Below are 7,680 nucleotides of genomic sequence, written 5' to 3'. Positions count from 1 at the left end.
GCCCCCTACCCCTTATTTCTACCCCTTATTGACTCCCCACACTATAGTTTTTCGAAAATCCACTTATATTTATGGAAGACACGTCCCAAACAACAACTGTAACTTCTATATATATATTTTTTTTAAAAAATGTTTTATTATGAGATTAACATTTATAACCTTTTTCAATTTATAACTCTTTTCTGCATTTTGGAACCACTTCTGCGGTGTGTCATTGAAATACAGAATCTTCTTACTCTCCTGAAACACTTTTTCTAATCTAACATTTGGGACTTTACCTTATATCAATATATTTATCAAAGAATCAAAGTTTCACCTTACTCGGAATATATAATCTTAATTCTCTATAATTAACTAATTTTTCACCTATAACAACACATTATTATGTTGATGTAAATAGTAATGAAGTAGAGCTTGTTGAAGATAGAAAAGCAGAATAGAAAATATACATACAAGAAAAATGACAAAGAAGAATAAAAAAAAATTTCAAGAAAGATTTTAAGAAAAATTCACAAAAGATAAATAGAAAAAAAAAGGATATAAAGAAGCTCTTATTTTTTTTTTAATTCTTGGATCATAGAATATTTCATGGAATATTTTATAATTCAAGAGTCATTATTAATCGGAATTATGTTTGTTCAAAAACTATACGAAGATTTACTTATAGATACATGTCACTTTTAACTAATCTATAAGTCGTATATTTTTTCTTGGAGATGTAATAATGGATATTTTGCTTAATTTTAGGAGCTACCAATGTGTTTTTCCCTAATTTTAATAAACTAATCATGTGCTAAAATTAATTAGAAGTTAACTAACTGTTAAAATAAAATTAGTTAATTTAACTTTTTCTTAAGTAGTATTATAATTGCATTTGACTTTTCTAATTCTAAATACTTGAAAGGTGCATTTTCATCTTCAAAGTTGTGACATGCTCCTTGTAAAAGAGAGTCAACCCCTATGGTAAGTTGACTTTTGAAAATTGGATGTAATTCTTCTTGTTAGTTCACTTTGAAAGTCTTAAAGAGTTTTCTACTTTTGTTTGGCTCTTATCTTAGTTTTCTTAAGTGATTCTTATTTGGCTCTTATCTTAGTTTTCTTAAGTGATGAATCTTTTTGCACTTATCATGTGATATTTATCTTAAAGTGGTGTATTCTATACATCTTTTATATCTTAATCCATTTTCTATTTCATTTGGTTACAAGTTATCATTTTCTAATTGTTTTCTTCATATTGTCTTAAGTCATACTCATGGTTTTCTTTGTGTTTGCCATTGTGTTCTTGTTTTCTCGTGACTTTTTAGTTTCTAATGTCTCCTTGAGTTGATCAAGATCCCTCCAACCTTGATCATGATCTTCTATAAAAAAGAAATTTGTATTGTGTATTGTTTTAAAAGTACTTTGAATATGAATAAAAATATTTTATATAATTGGTAAAGTTTAAACATGTTTAAATCAATGATTGATTTGTAAAGATAGATTATATTTTGTATTTATTATCCTCTTTATAAAAGTATTATTTTATTTATGAATAAAATAAAGTTAAATAATAAATTTGGATGAATGTTTCTTGAAAGGGTATTATGAAGGTGAAATTTTACTTAGCATGAGAAGTGATCTAATGACCAAATGTTTCATGTGCCTTATGTTGTCATTGAGTGAAAAACAAGAAAATATTGGTCATGGTTCTTGGAGTTATTAATTGAAGATTTGGAGGTGCTACAATATGTGTTTCATACTCATTTATGAATGAAGGATAAAAGGTACATATTGCATTTCAGTGATAGATAGACTTACTTCATATCCTATATGGCTTGTATTTGAGATGTTAGGTCTTCCATCTAAAAGGATGTGTTGCCACCAATTAAAGGTTTTGTGTTTTATATTTTAATTCAAACTTTAGGCAGAAATTTCTAGGATAAAAAACTAAAGAATATGATCAAAAGACAACAACAAACACATATCCACAAACACGAAGAGAAAATTGAGATAAATTAAGGAAGTCAATATTGTGACTTTCAAACATTTGATAGCAACTTTCTCAAGATATTTATTTCAAACTTGAAAACTATATTCAATTATTAATTTTCATTGTATTTCTTATCTGTTTATCATTGAATTATGTATTTATCAAGATCTATATTTATCCCTAATGCCTTGTGCAACATATTTGTAAACAAGATAAGTGAAACATTCAATATTGTCATTGTTAGTGCGAGGGAAACACCTATCATAACCATGTTGGAAGATATTATAATGTATATAGTGGAGAGATACACAACAAACATATTGAAGACATCTTCATTTGAAGGAAGTTTACCCAAAAATAGGAAATAAACTATAAAGAAATCGTATCAAACAATGTTTTGAATACCAAGGTGGTTATATCCATTTTTTTATATGAGCAATAACATGATTCATTGTCATCTACCACTATGCTTGTGCCTCACATCATCTACCACATTTCATTGTTAATGTGCAATGTTGTCATTCTCTCAATAACATCAACATGAATCTAACACAAATGACCATGTTAACTTATTTTAACTTAAAATTGGGATTGAATTGATAACTTTAAAAATATTAAGACTACATAGAAGAAACCAATCAAATATTGGGACTTTTGGGTGTTTCAGTTACTAAAACCATGATGTTCCAAATATAAAACTTCACTTTTAATTTTACTATAATATTTAATTTCATTCTTTATTCTAGTTTTTTCTTATATTTATAACTCTTTTTATGGACATAATAACTTTTTTTAAAATTAAAAGGAAAATATTAAAATGAAGCAGAAAAGAGAAACTCTCTTAAACATAAAAGGAAATTAAATTTTAATTGTATTTGTGAGGATAACCTAATAATAACATATAAGATACAAATTGTGTAATCATGTCTATATAGTTCTATATGAAATTTGTATGTGATAAATAATATGAATATGTTAGAGCAAAAGTCCAACACCCTATTATTTTGATTAAGCACTTAAATACAACAAAGCTTAAAACATAAATAAGCTATGTCTAGTAAAAGTTGTATTGATCATGAGTGCAAGTGCTTCATTTGACAAAATAAACGTAATCAAAGATTTTATGTATTGAATATATTTGTATTATTTTTATATTTACAACTCAAAGATAAGAGATGAAAAATGCAACCTTTTATAGTTTGACTCTAAAAGAATAAATAATATATATGAAGTATTTTATAGTTTGACTCTAAAAGTTAAATAATATATATGAAGTATTTTTTTTATGAAGATTTTTTTATCACATTATCAAACCCAAAGATTTTATCTTTGAAGATTACACAATAATCATCATCTCTTTGAAGAACTGTATTAAAGACCAAATTGTTAATTCATCATCAAAATATACAAGAAGAATCTAAAATATTTATATATAAACTTTGTGTCATTCGTTTGTAGTATAAGTGTGCTAAAAATGTTATATTTTTACTTAAAGTTAGTCTTATGAGGAAACTCTTGTCATATTATATATCCTTTAGAGTTTCTTTAACTTTCTATCTTGTTTATGATCATGAGTGCAAACAAAGTATATTAGTGTTCTCAGTTTTAAGGACCATATAAAAAGAATAATTTTTGGAATGATTGGTGTACTCACTTATATAATAAAAAACAAATTATTAGTGTAACTTCTTAAATGTGATTTAATAGAGATTTGAATGCAGTTCAAAAGTATGGATAAATCAATATAAAATTATTGTTATATCCTTATAAGTTTTTTAAATGTTAGATGATTTAATAATTTGTAAGAAATTTTTTAAAATATTAATAAAAATTTGAAAAAAATATAAAAATGTAAATTAATGTTACGAAATTCGGTGTATTCAAATTCTATATTGTTGTTCTAAATGAAAACTAAAAGTTATAATTTATTTGATAAAATTACTTTTTTCTTTAAATATGACTGGCCCTTTCTTTAAAGATGTAAAGTTGGCCAGTATGTGAATTAGGAAATTTTCTACTTCCCAGATCTGAATTTAATTCTAATTGATAATAATAAATTTCAAGTCATTATAAGGGTTAATTTTGGTTGAGACTCGCATCCTAAAACATCATTTAAGAATTATTTATAAAAAAATGCTAATAGTTATAGTCGGTGTTCAAAGTTCAAACAAAACCAAAGCACTCAAAATCAAACCCGTGAGTGATTTTGGTTGCTCGCTAATTATTCCGATAATCTCGCCTCCGAAAAAATATAATACAAAAATGTACACTAATTAACAAAAGTTGGTAAAAGAAATAAATACAAACAATAAGCAGAACGTGGTGGTTTGAAAATTTGAATTCTCGAAAAGGAACTAAACAGTTATTGGAACACATTGTTGGGTAGAAAATCCAACCTTCTTCCCTTTTATGATTTTATTTTATACATAAATCAAAAATTTATTTTTTCATGTTCGTGTAGTGATACATTTTACTAGATTTGATGTAATTGATTTCTTATTTTAAATTATTAAATAAAATTAATTAATTATAGTATAATAGAATATTTAATATTCAAAATAACCACTTTTTTAAATAATTAAAAACAATTGCAAACTACATACTTAATTTTATACAACTAAATAGTATTACAAATTTATTTTACTAAAATATTATAAAAATGTTTTATTTTATTGTCAATTTTAATACAATTATGTCTTATATTGCAGATACCAATTATTAGAAAATCATATATAATTAGTAATATCAAAATAATCCAAGGATAATAACATATTAAATTGATTTAATATTGGTACTGCTTTTACCGTTCTTAAAAAGAATCACTGTTTTGTTTTCTCGACTTCTAAAATATCACTCAATCTATTATAATTATTTAAAATTAAAAATAATTCAAAAATTTATTATCTAAAATTTTTGGATAAAAAATATTATTAATATTTTATGTGTAAATTAAACTTATGTTTTATTTTGTTTTTTCTCTCTGATAATCTTTTCTCAAAATCACCATAAGATATATTATAAAAATAAAGTTAATTTTTTAAAAATTTATAAAAAAAATGAAAATTTTAAATAGACCTAAAGTACTAAAGAATGACAAATGTTACAGTGTTTCAATTCTTTAACTAACACTTAAATAATTTATTTTTAACTTTCAATTAGCACACATAACATAAATGTATGTTTATGTTTATGACATTTAAAATGTAAACATTTTGAGTGAGTAGTACGATGAGATTGAATCTTATAGGCGAATACAACTGCAGTCTGCACAAGATTTATGAGTTTTTTCTTTTTACTTAATATTTATGTTATGAGTATAATTTGTTGAGTATAAAATGAAAAAGAAAATCATTTATATTTAATTTCTTTTTTAAATTAAGAGCTTCAATTAGAGAAAATCTTCTCTTAAATTTCAATTAGGATAATTTTATATAGAAAGTTAATTTCTGACTTATAACCTAAAAAAAAAGCAAAATTAAATATTTAAATTTCAAGTTTATAAAATGATCCTTTAATTATATACTTAAAGAATCTAACTCCATAAATATTGTTATTTTGCCTTTGCTTCTTGATTCTAAAACTCTCCTCCTATAAAAATTTCAATTTATTTTCTATAGTAACTATTTTTGTAACAAATTAGGAGTTAATTATATTTTTTCTTGTATTCAAAATGAACATTTTTTCTAAAAAAAGGCCCATGGGTTGGCCCTAATCCACAGGACTTTTGAAGATATTTTGACCCTGTGGGCTTTTTACGAGGGGCTTATTGACCCTATGAATTTTTCTGACCCCAACCCACGTGGATTCGGGCCAAACCATGTAAGGGGGACCAAATTGACGGATCTACATTTTACTGATCAATTGTTATCATTTAATAATGACATCACTTAATTTTAGATACATTTTAACGATATAGTTTTCATTCTTTTGCAAAGTTTACATATATGTTAAATTTTCATAAAATAACTATGTGCAAAGAACCAGAATAATGTTTGTTTTACAAACCATCGTTTTAATTTAGTTTTTTTATTTTATTTTCTTATACGGTATTAGAAATCTAATATAATGACAAAATTTGTAAAATTTAAAACTTTTATGATAAAATAAAAAATAAATTTGGTAAATTTACAAAATGATGATAATTGAATAATAAGATATTAATTAAACATTTTCAATGAGATATTTAGGTTATATAGTAGTAATCATAATTGTTTATTAGTCGAAGTTAAAAAAAAATTTAAATGTGATTTTTTTTATACTTTCTTAAACGTTTTTTAATGACCGTGAGTTTCAAAATAGACAATTTATAATTAACTTCAATGATACTACATCAATGAGCTTCAAATATTAATATTAACAAAGTTTTTATGACAAAAACAAGATTTGTTGGAAAGACTAACTTTTATTACTCTTAAACCTTAAGTGGGTGATTGGTACAATAAATTAACCTTAAAGATACTGTCTTAATTAATTTGAGTTCAAAACATAACTTTTTTGTTTTATTTGAAAATCCTTTGTTTTTTGTAAACGGTATATTTTAAAAATTGAAGTAAAACTCAAGATATTATTGAAAATTTGAATTTTAAAAATGAATAAAAAACTAGAAAATTAAAAAATAACACTTAAAAAGAAAAAAGAAAGAATACGATCGAAAAAGGAAACAATGATGTATTTTTTATTAAAAGAGAATTTAAATATTTCTTTTACAAGTATAATTTTTCCAAGTTTTTAAAAAGTTATCCTTTTGTCCTCTGAGACAAAATGGCTTTTATTAGTATCAGTATTTGGCTAAAAGTAGATGGGAAAATTTGAATAGTAGTATTCCCTAGGATGCGTTTGAATCAAGAAATGGTATTGTTAATGCATTTGTGAGAGGATGGATGAATGACGGTTGAATGCTTGTTTCCGCGGATGTGCAATGATTTGGAGGAGTGGATGTGTAGGAGGAACCGTGACTTTAAAATGAGGTATAGTTTTTGTATGCAATATATTTATTTCTTTAATTTAGTTATAATTATTTGTTAGTTATATATACTTTAATCATTAAAAAGTGGATGTGGATAATTTAGTTAATTTATTTTATTTTTCCAAACAGTAGATTATTAGCTTATTTTTGGGAACGTTTAACGAAAGAATGGTAGAGAGGGAATATATTCGAATTTGTTGGTGGTCAAAGATACTAGTGGGAACATACACATCAGATAATTTTAGTTAAAATTTAAAATATTTTGGCAGAGTGGAGGGAATATGAAGAAATTAATTAGTGTGTCAGAAGACAGAAGCCAAAGGGGTTCGGAATTCTATAATGTGACTCCTTCTTTCGTTCCCTCTGCCTCATTTGACCACAGTCATCACCTAATCCATTTCCATTTCTATGGGCCCATTTCAAATACCAAACAAAATACTCACTATTTTTCTATTATTCATAATTCATCAAATCTACCTTACAAAATAATCACTGCTGCACTTATCTACATCCATTACAATCATCTTCATTTCTAGGGACTAAAAAATCTGATGTCAAAATATAATATTTAGAAATATAAATTAGAGTCCAAATAAATTTCATATTAAAATAAATTATATATAGATCTTCACACTTATACACGACATGCTAAATTTTAGAATGTAGTAAAATTAATTAATGGCACACAATATTATCATTATATAATGTCTTGCCACGTCATTAAGAAGTTTAATGAAATACAGCA

This window comes from Vigna umbellata, chromosome 1, assembly GCF_029865625.1.
Source record: "Vigna umbellata cultivar VRB3 chromosome 1, Vumbellata_1.0, whole genome shotgun sequence".
NCBI classification, from domain to species: domain Eukaryota; kingdom Viridiplantae; phylum Streptophyta; class Magnoliopsida; order Fabales; family Fabaceae; genus Vigna; species Vigna umbellata.
Note: the sequence above shows the minus strand (reverse complement) of the source record.